This window comes from Macaca fascicularis, chromosome 7 (genome assembly GCF_037993035.2).
Source record: "Macaca fascicularis isolate 582-1 chromosome 7, T2T-MFA8v1.1".
Classification (NCBI taxonomy): domain Eukaryota; kingdom Metazoa; phylum Chordata; class Mammalia; order Primates; family Cercopithecidae; genus Macaca; species Macaca fascicularis.
In genome coordinates, this window is record NC_088381.1 from 59,790,399 (window position 1) to 59,805,169 (window position 14,771).

The 14,771-nt window shown below is 47.6% G+C and overlaps 1 pseudogene; it reads right to left on the minus strand.

The window, feature by feature from the left end:
- Positions 1 to 3,212: 3,212 nt before the first annotated feature.
- LOC135971701 (golgin subfamily A member 6C-like) lies at positions 3,213 to 14,204 on the minus strand (annotated as a pseudogene).
- Positions 14,205 to 14,771: the final 567 nt, after the last annotated feature.

Here is a 14,771-nt window from a genome sequence, read left to right on the forward strand (position 1 = left end):
AAAGACTCCAGACCCACTTCTCTAGGCTTATGCTGATAGGGGCCTGCTTTTATTTAGTTTTATTTTTATCCCATGACATTTTTTGAAATCCCATAACTCTTTTTTCATAACTTTTAAAAAACACTTTTCATAAAACTTTTTTCCACTTTTGTTTTGTCACAACGTTTCCACAGCATTTTCACCCTATAACTTTTTCATCCCACAACTTTTTAAAATGCCCATTACTTCTTTTTAGTTTGCATTCTTTTAATAAACACACTTTCATAATTACAATTTTGTAAGAATAAAAACTGATGTGCTCATGCCAAGAGTGCCCAGCATTTGCACAGTCTCAATACCTTTAATACTATAGTTTTCAGACACACTAAATTTTAAGGCAAAAATGGCAGTTTGCAACAATTTCATAATTTATTACATTACAGTAGCATCACAGCAGCTGTCAATAATGGCACTTTAGACAACAGTCTTTCAGTATTTCCATTATACATTCTGTTTACAAGAATTCATAAATTGGTAAAAGTCATTCTAAGAAAACTTGGCAAATAAAGCTTTGGACTGGAATTGCCATTTCTTTCTCTACTTTTCCTTCCCCCAGTTTCTTTGTTTTAAACAACAGAATTCATATTTTAAAATGTTGTAACTTATTTCAAAATATTAACATAGCAGTTACATTTTTGAATAGTTATATTATTTTAAAGTGACTCTGTAACATAAAGTCTTAGAGAAACTACTATGGATAGGGCTGATGCACGTTTTCACATTTTCTAAAAATCAGCATTGGTTTTAGAACTGATTATTTTCATTTCTGGAAAACCTATCAGGTTTAATCAGATACTTTAAAAATAATGACCATATATTGCAATCTTTAAATAGGTATTTTGATTCTTTACTTCCTACAGAAATTCAAATTTATTCAGTTGAACTCACATTTTAAAATTCTATATTTCTGATGATCTCTAAACTTCTAATGTTGTCTTCTAAGCAAATTGAAAGCTGCGTTATACTGAGTGAGGAAGAGAACAAATACTTGCTGAATGAGGTATTGCAAAAGACTTCATGCACTTTGATGAAAGACTTAAGTTATTGTGATATGATTTCCATTCTTTTTAATTTTGTCTTAAACATACGACAGTATACCTACACAAAGAGCAGTATTTCAGCTAATACAGTACATTTATTTTCCAGATTGACATTCAACTTAAATATGACAATATGACAGTATGTGATTTAATCCATAGGTCCCTGATGAACACATTATTGTCAGTTTGGTTACAGATGCTAAACGCGATCTGAAGGTCATTCCTAGTCATTTATATGTGTCAGAGCAAAAGTGAAGTGATTGGAACTATAAAAATGCCTTTGAAATAATACATCAATGTATTAGTATATCAATGTATTAGGTAAAACCAGTTTCAGAATGATAAAGAAAAACTGTTAGACCAAATAAAATGGCTAATTAACAGTGGTACGCTTTCTAGCCCGAGGGTTTAAAATGGACTTGAAGTAACTGTCTTTCAAGTGAACTCAAATAATGTGAAAACGGCAAGTTCACAAAATAGAAGGCAAGAACAGGAACTTAAGTCCATGAAGTTTTAGCTGTTAATTCTTTCCCAAGCATCATAAAGTTATTATTTAGGCAACATATGACTGAAATAATTCATTCATCATGTATAGGCACATTAACATAAATATGGCACAATATACCTCTAACTGAAATCGAGAGGTATAAAAACATATTTCACTGTTCATAAAGAACTTTGTGAGGAAATATAACTCTGTGAATGTGTAGACACATTTCCTCATGATACTGTGATATTCACAAACAGTAGATTGCACTGCAGTTTGTAAACATTTTAAGTTGCATAAACATCTCCTTGATTTTTAAATGTAGTATAATACTGTCTACTAAAAACTCCTTTTTGTTTCAACTAAGTACTCTCACATATATTGGTTTATAATAATGGTTGTTATTAAAGTGTTTTCCATTCAAAGAAAAGAAGTAAATTCCTCTGTCAGAGTAACCAATGTGGTTGAAGAATAGCCAGAGAGGTCTAGATGGTAAAATCAATCTTCTAGCCTCAAAGAAGCTCCATGAACATAGAGGAATGCCAGGTGTCACACAGCTTTCCTTCACTCGAATTCATTCTTGACTAGAGCCTGTATGCCTGTTCCAGGGACATTTAAACTCTGAAAGGATTTCTTATGATCTTTACTAAGTACATTAAGAAGAAAGCCAACCAGTGCCCTTTTGTGTACTGGGACATGTAGTCATGTGATTAAAACAGGTAACATGGACTCTGACTTTAAAACGTATTGTAGACATAAAATGCTCTAGGCTGGAAAAGGTTTTCTACATCCACAGTCAATGATGGGAGTCTTTCATTCCTCAGATAAGATCTCTTTTTAGGTCATCGGCAAAGAGTACAATTGCTGCAGATCATGATGCAATATCTTCATAAGCCCAGAGCACACACAAATCCTAAGGGAACTACCATAGTACTGCGCTCCTTTTTGGCAACGAAACAAATGAAACATATTCTATCCTGCACACACCTGCCAGAGCAGGCCACTTTCTTCTTCTGTGAGATTTAAAAAGCTCCCCAAAATGTTATTAGTCCCATCCCCAACACACAGAATAAGGGGGAAAGGCTGTTTCCAGTTCTCGGCCTTTAAACAACTCTAAATGTCAGTACTCACAGTGGCATATTACAAAGTAAGAAACAGTGCGCACTTGAGGGAAAACCACATATTGAACTAATGAAGAGCTCACTGTGATTAGGATCCGATCAAACATAATATCAGAGCATAAGCAAATTTTATCTGAATTCCATAATGAATATACATGCCGCAATAACATCAAAAAAAGCATGGCAGCCTATTCCAAACCAGCAAGAATAATTTTGTGCAAATAGTGGGTCTTTGTGTGCTTGAACTCCCACCAGGTAAGGGCAAACTCGATATGTGAGCTAATGACTTACAATTATCAAATTAAAAAACAAAAATGCTAAAGGATGTCAGAGTGAACATCAGGAAAAGATCCACTCTCCCTTACCTTTTTACAAATAAATTTAAATTAAATTAGAAACACAAATAAACATGAGTGGCTCTAACATTCAAATGAAGTAAATGAATTGTGTAGGAAACTAACCCCAAAGTTTTCTTTTTTGTTTTTTTGTTTTGTTTTGTTTTGTTTTCAATTTCTCGTCCAGGTCTTAGATGATGATGTTTATCTCCCTGTTCTCAGTTGCCCAGTAAAAGAATGGCATGCAGGGTTTGCTGGCCAAGCCTGAGTGCTCCTGGGTGTCCTGCATTACAGGAAGCAGGTGCACGATCTGCTGTGCAGTGGGGTTGTCATGGGGAGAACCCTCCCTGGCCTCTCCTGATGCAGGCTCCATGCTGTCGTCCAGGCTCACCTCACAAAAATCTTCGGAGAGAGGGAGGCGGGGATCTCAGTGCAGGGCTAGCCTCCCCTGCTCCTGCCTGCCCACCCTACCTGAGGGCTCTATTCACCACCCTGCTCGACAGCAGCCCCAAGTTCCTGGGGGGCCGGAGCCCCTGGAGCGGGCTCATTAGCAGGGTTCTGGACAGCAGTGAAGAATTTGCCATGCCTCTCATGGTTGCCCACGGGCGGCAACACCAGCTCCTGAAGTTCCAGAAGATTCGCCTGAATGGAAGGGTGCTCAGCTGCCACACCAGAGACAGTGCCAGTGCCCATGCCCACCCCCACCCCTGTAGAGGTGTTGCACACCCTACCTTCATCTCTTCCTTGTTCTGGGCCAGCCTGATGACATCCTCCATCTCCCAGTGCCACATGTTTAGCACCACCCCTTGGCTCTCATATACTGTGATGTACTCTCCTGCAAGAGGACAGGGCTCAGACACTGGGGCCCCTCCAATGGCCCTGCAGCTCCCCCTGCCATGCCTAGGTCTCCCGATCACTCATGCCATCTGTCGCTCCAGAGAGCTGGATGAATCCACGCTCTAGGTTTTCCACCTGTTCCTTCCCATCTGCCTTCTCCTTCGGGGGGTCCATAAAGCCACTCTGGAGCCAAAATAATGGGGTCACATCTCGAGAGTGACCTGTCTGTCCCGCTACCACTTTTCTTGGCTCATGCCAGGAATCACTCACCTTCACCTTCTCCATGGCCTTCTTCAGGGCCCGGTAACTCTCCCCACACACAAACTCACTCCCAGTCCCTGGAGCTGGGTCCTCTGCCTCTGGCTCCTTCCAGGCTGAGGCCATCAGGTAAACCAGGTGTGGGCAACACAGCCTTTCCACCTACTGCTGCCCACATGGCCGTGCCTGCTCCTCCTGGGCACTGGCTCCAGGGGAGTTGAAAATGTCACTTGAAGGCAAGAAGTGAGTATTCTTGTAGGGGCATACATAGAACAAACGGGGCAGGGAGGTGGAGTGCGAATCCTTCCCTTGGGGCTTCAGAGAGTGCACCTGTTGGTCACAGGTGAAATGGTGTCTGACCACTGGCTCCCAGAAGGGGTGAGGGTCCAGAGAAATCAGAAGGTAGGGAAACCAAGAGCATAAGGAAGTCTGGGAGGGACCACAGAGGAAGGTGGCAAAGGGGAGGCGGGGAAAGTCAGGCTCACCATGGCCTCCCAGCTCTCCTGGTCCTGTGGGATACTCAGCATGGGCCGAGGTGCCTCCTCCTCACTGTCCAGATGTCCTCCTCCATCTCCTGTGGGGAGGTGGCCAGAGGGGTCCTCAGACAACCCAACAAGGGAAGTACTGTGGGCCCACCTCTGTCCCCACCCTCACTGTGTAACCCTGAGCCAGCCCCTCCCCAGAGGGGAATGAGCTGCTGTTCTTTATCTTTCCTTTTAAGAACCAAGATCTTGCTATATTGCCCAGGCACAGTCACATTACCGGTCAGTGCGGGAATTCTGACCTGCTCCCTCTCTGATCTGGGCCAGTTCACTCATCCTTAGGCAACCTGGTGGCCCCCTGCTCCCAGAAAGTTACCATATTGATGCCGAACTCAGTGCAGACACCCGGTTGGCACAACGATCAGCTGTTCTAAAGGTCTCTTCCAACTCTTCAATCCTATGCTGCTAACAATCCCCCCTTCCTCCTAGGGCTCTCTCGTCTTCCTCTAACTGGTCTCCTGTACCTTCTCCAGGGAAATCCATGAGGCTCAGCTGGGTCTCTAGCTGTTGGTTCTGTTGGCTGGCAGCTTCTAGGTGCTCCTAAGGGGACGGAAAACAAACAGAGTGAGAAGGCACGGAGGTTGCCAGGTCGTCCCCCTCAGGACTCCATCCTCTGTAACTCCCTCCCCTTGGTCTCCTGCAACTTTTGGTGGGCCATCTCAGCCACCGCTTTACCCTGAGCTTCCTGCTGCTGCAGCTGGTCCATGAGCTGGGCCTGCAGCAGTAACTGCCTGTACAGTGTCTCTTTCTCAGAGGTCAGCTGCTAATAGGTGGCCACATACTGCTGCAGGTGACCCAGGTACTAGTCTCACTGCTGCTGCAGACTCTGAGACTCTTGGGTCTTCAGCTGTATCTGCAGGAAGACCCTGGGAATGAGGGCATGTGGTGGTTGGCTTCCAGATTCTGGTTCCATTAATAGGGTAGCGAGGGCACTGTGGGGCTCTGTCACCTGCCCAGGCCCCTGGCCTCTTGCTCCAGGCCTAAGAGACTCCCCACTTTGCCTAGAACCTCGTGCCTCCTTCCCCAGCCTCAAATCTCATGTCCTTCTTCCCACCATTTAAACTGTAGGCCACAGACTGGTGGAAAAGCAGAGGGAGCCAACCACCATCTGCTACGTGTGCTACATGCCTAATGCTTTCCATGTATTATCTCATTTAATCCTCAGCACCTCCGTAAGGAAAATGCTAACTTCCTTTTGAAGTTAAAGAAACAGAGACTTAGAGATGAAAAGTAGTTGAATGGTGTCCAGTGGAACTGAGGCCAGAATCCAGTTTGAATCTAAGGAGGCTTTTTTGTTTTGTTTTGTTTTGAGACAGAGTGCCACTCTGTGGCCCAGGCTAGAGTGCAGTGGTGCAATGCCAGCTCACTGTAACCTCCACCTCCTGGGGTCAAGCGATTTTCATGCCTCAGCCTCCTGAGTAGCTGGCATTACAGGCATGCACCATCATGCCTGGATTATTTTTTGTTGTTGTTGTAATTTTAGTAGAGATGAGGTTTCACCCTGCTGGCCAGGCTGGTCTCAAACTCCTAACCTCAAGTAATTCTCCTGCCTCATCCTCCCAAAGTGCTGGGATTACACGCATGAGCCACCTTGCCTGGCATAAGAAGCCTTTCATACCACTGTCTCTTCCCCTGTGATTGGGGGAATCCAAGCCTCTAGTTGGGATGATGATGTCCAGACCTGGGAGGAGCCCAGGGCTACCCACCTCTAAAAGTCAGAGGGCGGGAAGCAAGAAACAGTCATAGGGCTGCCCTGGAGAGTGCTGGGGTCACCTGCCCCGCAGCTGGAGCTGCCTTTGGCCTGGCACCTCCCCTCCCCAGAGGCTGGTGTCTGCCTCCCAGCCCTCCTTGGATGGGGTGGGGGCTACCGTCTGCCTCACATCGCTCAGCTCCTGCAGCTCCTTTACTTGCTGCTCCAACTGCAGTGCGCTCTGGTTTTCATTGTTCTGGACAGAGAGAAGCAATCAGTGGCCAGCCACTGCAGCTGGAGACCCCAGAACTTGGTGTCTACCTCCCATGTCACCGGGAAGGGTGGAGGCAGGTTAGAAAAACCATCCCGTCTCCCCAACAGCCATCAGAGCAGGGCCTGATGAGCTCTGGCTCACAGGTGACTTTAGAAGTACCATTTCATGTGAGGGCTACACTGCCCCATTTTACAGGTGGGGAAACAAAGGCCTGGAGGGTTAGGGATAAGGGCAGGCTCCCCAGGTGGGGCAACCCACCTCGAAGCTGCAATGTGGCTCAGCCAGCTGCTTGTCGAGCTTGTGGTTCTGGGAGAGCACGAGCCTCTCCTCCTGCTTTCATAGCCTCTCCTCCTTCTCCCACAGCCTCTCTTCCTTCTCCCACAGCCTCTCCTCCTGATCCCATAGCCTCTCCTCCTGCTTTCGTAGCCTCTCCTCCTCCTTTCGCAGCCTCTCCTCCTGCTTTCATAGCCTCTCCTCCTGCTTTCACAGCCTCTCACCATGCTCCTGTAGCCTCTCCTGCTGCTTCCGAAGCCTCTCCTTTTGCTCACACAGCCTCTCCTGCTCCCGCAGCCTCCTCTCCTCCTGCTTTCAGAGGCTCTCCTCCTGATCCCGAAGCCTCTCCTTTTGTTCCTCGCTCAGGAGACTCAAGGCCTGATTGTTTTCCACCTGGGAATTCTTCTTCAGGTACCTGACCTCATCTTGTAGCTGCTTCACCTCAGATATCTCTGCTGGGGGTGCTGGGGACAGGGGGTCAGCTGAGAAAGGAAGCAGACAATAAGGGCCTCTGGATTCCACAACCACCACCCCCTACCCAAAAAGAAAAAAATAAAGCCCTCCTCTTGATGCACAGCTCCTCTCAGGCTTTCCAAACTTGGCCTCACTGCTAATGATTCCTTGAACCTGATGGTAGCCAATTGCCAAGTCACTTTCAGATAGAGAGCACTATGGGTGGCTGACAACGGGCACTCCTCCCTCTTTGCTGATGGGGACCCTGAGGCTCATGGAGATGACAAAACTTGCTGTCTCCTGGCACAGACCTCTTTCCCTCTGCCTCAAAGCCCTTCCATCCACCCATCTCCCTGGGGCATTCTAAGCCACCCCCACAGTCCTCTGATGCCGGTCCTCCTCCCACGTCACACCAGCCCCATCTTACCCATCTGGGGTTTGAGTTCGGACAAGCTCCTCTCCAGCTCCTGTATCTGATGTATGTCACGCTTCTTCTCTTCCTTCAATGTGCAAGCCTGCCCAAAGCACAGAGGGGAAGGGCCCTGGAGAGAGGGGCTGGTGGCTGGAAAAGCTACCATCTCCCTCTCTGCCCCCACCTCCACAAAGCCCACCATGACCACCTCTGGCTGTACTATTCCCATTTTACAGATGCCCAGAAAGATCCGGTGACCTATCTAAGGTGGGGGGCTGAAGGGTCAGGTCTCACCTCCACCGACATTTTCCACATCCTCTCCTGCCACTGGGCCCTCTCTCCTGTTACATGTTGAGCATATTCATCTCTCTCTAGCTGGACTTGTTTAAGTGACTCTGTCATCTGCGAGAATGGGCACAGGAGTTAGGAAGGGCTGTCACTGGTCCTCAACTGCTCCTGGCCAGCTGGGGTCATCATCCTTCCACATCCCTCCTCTGCAAAGCCTCACCTGTGTCACGTGTGCGTTCAGCAGCGCCTGCTCCTTTGAGGACTGCCTTAACTGCTGCTGAAGGACTGCTTCACTGTGGCTCGAGGACTGGATGGTGAAGAGTGAGAAGTTTCGATCTGGGGAGCTGGGGCAGTGCCCCTTAAAAGGGCTAGGGCTAGACTCAATATACAACTCAGTCAGTAAAGATCAAGGCATTTCCAAGCCCATGTCCTGGTTTTTAAAGAACTCAGTAAAGTTGGAAGGCACAAGGAAAGAGATCAAATTTACAGCTGGCTAAGAGAGGCCCAGAGAGATCAGATAATATTGCTATTGTTATTACTGTTATTACTACCACTTTTAACCTTTACGGAGTGCTTCACCAGGTACCACGCTAACAATCCCATTTAATCCTCACTACCACCATATGAGACAGTTACTAGGATTACCTCTATTGTGTAGATGAAAAACATGGAGTATTCGAGGTTAAGTTCTTGCCTAAGATCACATAGACAGAGCTGGGATTTGAACACCCAGGTCTATCCCATTCTCTAAGCCCATTTTTCTTGCTGGGGGTGGGGACACAGGTAGGAGGGGGAAATTAATCTTTTGTTTGCTTTTTGAAAGGATGATACATTCGCTTAGTCCAAAACTCAGAAGGTATACCATGGAAGTGTCTCCCAAGCACCTTGTTACTCTCTCCTGAGTTTTTTACAAACACTTGGAGACATGTTTTATGTACATTATCATAGTACACACACACACACACACACACACACACACACACACACACACACACACACACCCCTTTCCTCTCTCTACAGAAATGGTAACATAGTAAAGGTACTCTTCTGTACCTTCACAGTACAGGTACCCAATACCCCACCTAGGACTTGGCCAAGGCCACAACCAGGTAAAGGCAGGGCAGGCACTTGGCCTCTGAGCTCTGTGTCCAGTGCTTACTCCCCACAGTGCCCCCAACTTACCCACAGCAGCTGACTCAGCCCCAGGCTGCCTCTAACAACCGTACACAAAAGCAGCTTGAAATGATCCTGCTGCCTTCTGGGCAGGACACTGCATCCTGCAGCAGGGACCTTTAGGCTCACTCCTCCATCTGGCAAGCCAGGCTGCCAAGGGATGGGGCAGCTGGTTGGACTCACCCTGTCCTCTTCCTGCTGCTGTGTAGACACAGCAGCGAGAGCCCGCTCCAATTCTTGAATACGCTGTAAGGAGGATTACAGGTGGCCAGCCAGATCCTTGGACTCTTCTGTAACGACAGAGGTTGAGATGGGGCCCAAAAGGACTCCCCCTAAAGACCTGTCAAAGTGCCAGGTTGAAGGATGATGGGGTGCCCAGATTCCCACCTTCAAAGTGTCTGGCAGCACCTTTAGTATGGTAAAGGGTGGTCTTCAAGTCTGTCTTTTCCAATGTGAGGATGTTGATTGTCTGGAATTGAACGTTTGGGAGAAAAACCAAGCAAGTGCTGAAAGAGAAGGAAAGAAACATTCTCCAAAAGACAGGAGAAAACTCCCCACCCTCCACTCATCTCTAACTGCTCCGTCTGTGCTTTGTGTATGTCATTGTTTGCTTTCTTTTCCTGTAGGAAGAGGAATACAGAGCTCTTACCGCGGGGAGGTAGAGATAGTACCCCAAGAATGCCACCAATGCCCCAGGACAGGTCCACTCATGGGACTAAGTTATCAGGGACCCTATGGGGATGGGATGGAATCTGAGGGTTGAGCCTTCTTCCCCAGGCTGGGAGTGGGTGAGACGAGACTGGCCCCTCTACATCCTCTACATCTGAGTGCCCCCCAAACCCAGGAGTCATGTTGTGAGTAAACAAAGAAATCACATTACTTCTTCCAACTGATGTTCCCCTTGTTTCTTCTGTTGTTTCTGTGGAGAGAGTCAAATTCAGGTGACTAAGGGTGGCCCCTCCAACTCTATTCCCCAGACCAGGAAGCAGTAGTCGGGGCCAGGAATGGATTTTAAAGGCAATGTTCTCAGACCCAATGGCAACACGAACTGGTCAACTCTCTTCAAGCTCCCAAGGACAGAAGATTTGGGTCTTTGTTGGTTTTTGCCCATAGACACAGAACTCAAAGTCTGAATCTGGATTCTCTTGAAAGGACAGTAACATAAATCTCTAGAGATGGAGTCTGAGAAAGGCCCACCCATCTGCCAGCTTGTGATTTAGAAAGGTGCGTTCATTCAACAGACATTTACTGAGCACATATGGGCCAGGTATGGTTCTCCACAGCAGATATAGGATGGAAAAGGACAGACAGGAGCCCTTGACCGTGAGGTTTCCATTCTAGGGGCCTTTAAATCTCAGACTCTCAGAGCTAACAGAGACCTTTGATGCCATACCTCCCCGCGAAACACAAGCCCAAGGAGAAGAGGTGGCTTGTACAGAATCAAAGAGCAAATTAGGGACAGAGTCAGAGCAGAAATTCGGGGCCCTTGACAATGAGTCAGGCTAGTGCTTCCCTGACAGGTGACAACCCCAGTGTGTGTGTGGAAAGGACTAGAGCAGGGGTATCTGGAGGAGAGAGAGTTGGCAAAAAGGGCAGTGACAGAAGAGCCATGCTGCATGCTCCTTGTTCTGGGGTCTCTCCAGGTGAGGCCTGGGTGCTCCAGCTCCCCATTTGCCCTTGGCACCAGGGGCCCCCAGCCCTTTTCTTTAGGGCCCCATGGGGAAACGAAAGCCTAGGACTGGCAGCATGGAATCAGGGGACCCCACTGGACTCTTACCAATGATTCTATGTTTTCATTGAGGTGATTGATTGTTGTGGAGCTTGACTCCAGAGCTACTGCTAGTTCTTGGTACCGGCTCTGAGGCGCATGCCAAGAAGATGAGTTGGAGGAGGATTGCAGGGAGAGGTAGAGAGAACAATCATTAGGGCTGGGGTGTATGTGAGCTGTCTCAGCTGGCAGAGGGTCACCCAGCCCCTGCTGGTGAGAGAAGGTTGGAGGGCTGGCCTGTAGTGTCACTGCACCTTGGCCTAGGGCCCCTTACCTCCAGATCCTTCAGGATAACAGATGATGCAGGAGTGATAAAAATGAGAAATTCAAAAAAACAGAAACTTACATGGGAAACAACTATAGATATTGAGAAACTATAAAAACAGCAAGGGGCTGGGCACGGTGGCTCACACATGTAATCCCAGCACTTTGGGAAGCTGAGGTGGGAGGAACACTTGAGGTCAGGATTTCAAGAGCAGCCTGGCCACCATGGTGAAACTCCAACTCTACTAAAAACAAAAAGATTAGCCGGGTGTGGAGGCAGTTGCCTGTAATCCCAGCCACACAGGAGGCTAAGGCAAGAGCCAAGATCGCACCACTGCACTGCAGTCTGGGTGACGGAGTGAGACTGTCAAAAAAAAAAAAAAAAAAAAGCCCCAAATCCCACATGCTTGCGCTGTATGTTATTCCCAAACTACTTTTAAACTTTAAGGTCTCACCATTTCCAAGATGATAAAAGATGCAGGGAAGGAAAAAACCCAATCAATCAAGCAGGTGAAGAAGCAGACATAAACAGGCCAAAGATTAATGGCAGCAACATAAAATAAGCCAGAGGCAAACTATTCCCCAAACTAGAGAAGCCTCAGGGGCATGCACAGCTGGAGACAGCAAGCCAGAGAGGGATCTCAGCACTGCCTAACCTTCCACTTGTCCAATGGGGGAGTGCTACCCCGTTGGAATGGTTAAGGTTGGACACAAGCACCTTCTGAATGTCCTGAATCTATAGGAGATGACAAGGGAGAAACAAGGACAGGGAGAAAGACAGAAGCGGCTTAGAGAGAAACAAGAAAGTCAGCGTGGGAGGAAGATGTGGGTTCAGGAAATGAAATGCTGAAGAAGAGCAGAGGAGATTAAAACCATGGCCTGTGCCATTCTTCCAAACGGCCACCTGCTGCCTTGCCAGGGGCAGGAACAAATAGATGGAAAAGTCCCCTGAGTGGTGCAGTCACAGAGTGGAGTCACCTGACCAATGCAGCTCTTAATACGCTCACTGGCTCCCTTTTCTCAGGCCCGGGATGTGGGTGATGAATCTGGTAGAGCTCCAGACCTCCACCTCCATTAAAAAACCAGACTTCTGAGTAAGGGTTCACTTGAACTAAGGGGGCTCCAGCTAAAAAATAAGTTTGAAAGACACTGATCTTCTCCAGTATCATCTTACAGAGGAAGAAACTGAGGCCCAGGGGAAGAAGTGATTTTTCTGTGATCACCCAGCAAGCTGGTGGCAAGTTAGATCTTCTCTTACTCCTAGTGCCTGTGGCTCTCCTCACCACAGCCTGGGCCCCCTTCAGTGACTCCTAAAGCGACAGCCTAATGGCAAGTGGCTGTCCTCATTGGCCCAGCTTCCCCTTGAGACGGGGGTTGAGGAAAATCAAACAGCAATGACCATTTCCTGGGTATCGTGGGTGTTTACAGCAGGCCATGTACTAGGGATTACCAGAAAAACAACAACAACAAGGAATCTCATTTAAACTTCACAACTGGAAGTCAAACAATATTACCCCTATTTTATAGATGTGAAAAGACAGGCCCAAACAGCTCAAGCAATTTGCCATAAATCAGATCCCTAGCAGAGGGAGAGGCAGGATTCAAACACAGAATTCTCTACAATTACCCAGCAATCTCAACAATTACCCAGGAGCCTGGCCAGCCAAGACTCACATCCCCAGGTGAGTGACAACCACCAGAAATGGTTTTCTCAGGGCTACTTCCAGTTTTTTTCTTTTTTGTCTTTGCTCCTGCCGGAACACCAGGGCTGTTCCTCTGCTGATATTCTTAAAGCTGTGCGAAAGAAGAGCAGTAATACTCATGAGAACTACCAGCCCCTACAGCCACATCCTCCTTTACAGTTTTTCAAAATACTCTTATACACCATCTGATTTAATGCCACCAACAACTGTACAAGTGTTGTCACAGTCACTTAGTGACTGAGAGGGATGGATATTATGGGCAAAAAAAAAAAAAAAAAAAAAAAAGAGGGGGGCAATAATGGAACTTAAACTCGGTCTTCTGACTCCAAGCTCTGGGGTTTTGCCATGAATCAGCAGCTGCCAGGGACCAAATCCAGAGTCAGAGGTAGAAAGGTAAACATTAAGTAGGCAGGAACTGCACTCTGTGGTTTAGTCATACATCCTCTCATGTCTGTTAGTGTGAAGAAGTGCACCAGTACCTCTCAAACTTTTATATCAATGTGTCCTCATGGCAGAAGGCAGCTTTTTTATTAAATCTGGAAATTTTTCAGAAAGAGGACAACCCAAGCCTCATTTCAGAGAGAGGTCTGGTATACTCTTAGAAACCTATGTGACTGTCATCTCTAAGTACATTAATGTTTTTTCTCTCTCAAGAGAATTGAGGGAAACTGATGCTTCAGAAAGATCTCCCACATTTATCCCATGGCACTCAAAGTACCCCAAGTTGAGATGATATGAGGAAGATTCAAGCTGTCAAATTCAGTTTCCCAGGACCTATTCCACAGAAGATGAGCAAATCTCACTTCAGAGACCACTGACTGAAGGGCAGTCGGGTCCCAGAACTGTGGAGAATTAGAATATGAGGTGGAGAACTCAGAAAAACATGTTAAAGTCTCTCTGGAGAGTAGAAGCCTGGGAGAAAACCAAACCAAACCCGTTTCCCCATTGCCACCCAGAGATACTGTCAACGTTTTGAGTTCATGGGGGATGAGTAGGCTTTTCCCACTGTCAATGTCTATGAGAAGGGAATAAGACAACCAGTAACCTCTTGTTCCTAGGTCCCATATTCCCCATTTCCCTTCCAGCTGGAAATTTGTGCTGCAACCAGAGGAACCAGAAATGGGGTGAGAATGCTCAGAGGACTGGGTCGTAAGATCAAAGGCTGGTCTTGCAGCAGTAATGAAAGTTTCTAGGGGGACTGTGACATCACTACATTCCACTCCTCCTGGGGGTGGGAGGAACCACATCAGTGCAATGGCTGAGTCACTGAACCACGATGTGGGAAGGTGACATAAGGCTGGGACCCAGGTCCTTAGAGACACTAGTCCAAAGAGCCCAGGGAAGTCGGACTTGGGTCAGCAGGAGGGGAGAGCAGAGTCTGCAGCAGAGAACCCCAGGAGTCACCAGCCCAAAGTCACCAAGGGATGACTGGCGATGGGGGTGGGAGCTGGGGCTGGGGCTGGGGGACCCAGGTCATTGGAGAGGTGAGTCCAAAAAATCCAGGGAGGTCAGGCTTGGCATAGCAGGATGTGAGGGCTGAATATGGAACAGGGAGCCCCAGGAGTCACCCGCCCAACATCACCCTGGGGTGATTGGCGAGGTCAGGGGCTTGGCTGCTTGGTGAAGGGGGGGGCTGACTGACAAGACTTTGGTGAGGGGAGCCCAGAGGCACCAGGGTTGGGTGGCCCAGTCCGGTATTCCTCAGGAGTGGTATGGACTCTGGTAACCGTTTTGTCATTGGAGGGGATCTGTGGCTGGGTTGGGTGGATAGCCTGAGGTCAGGAGTTCAAGGCCAGCCTGGCCAACATGACTAA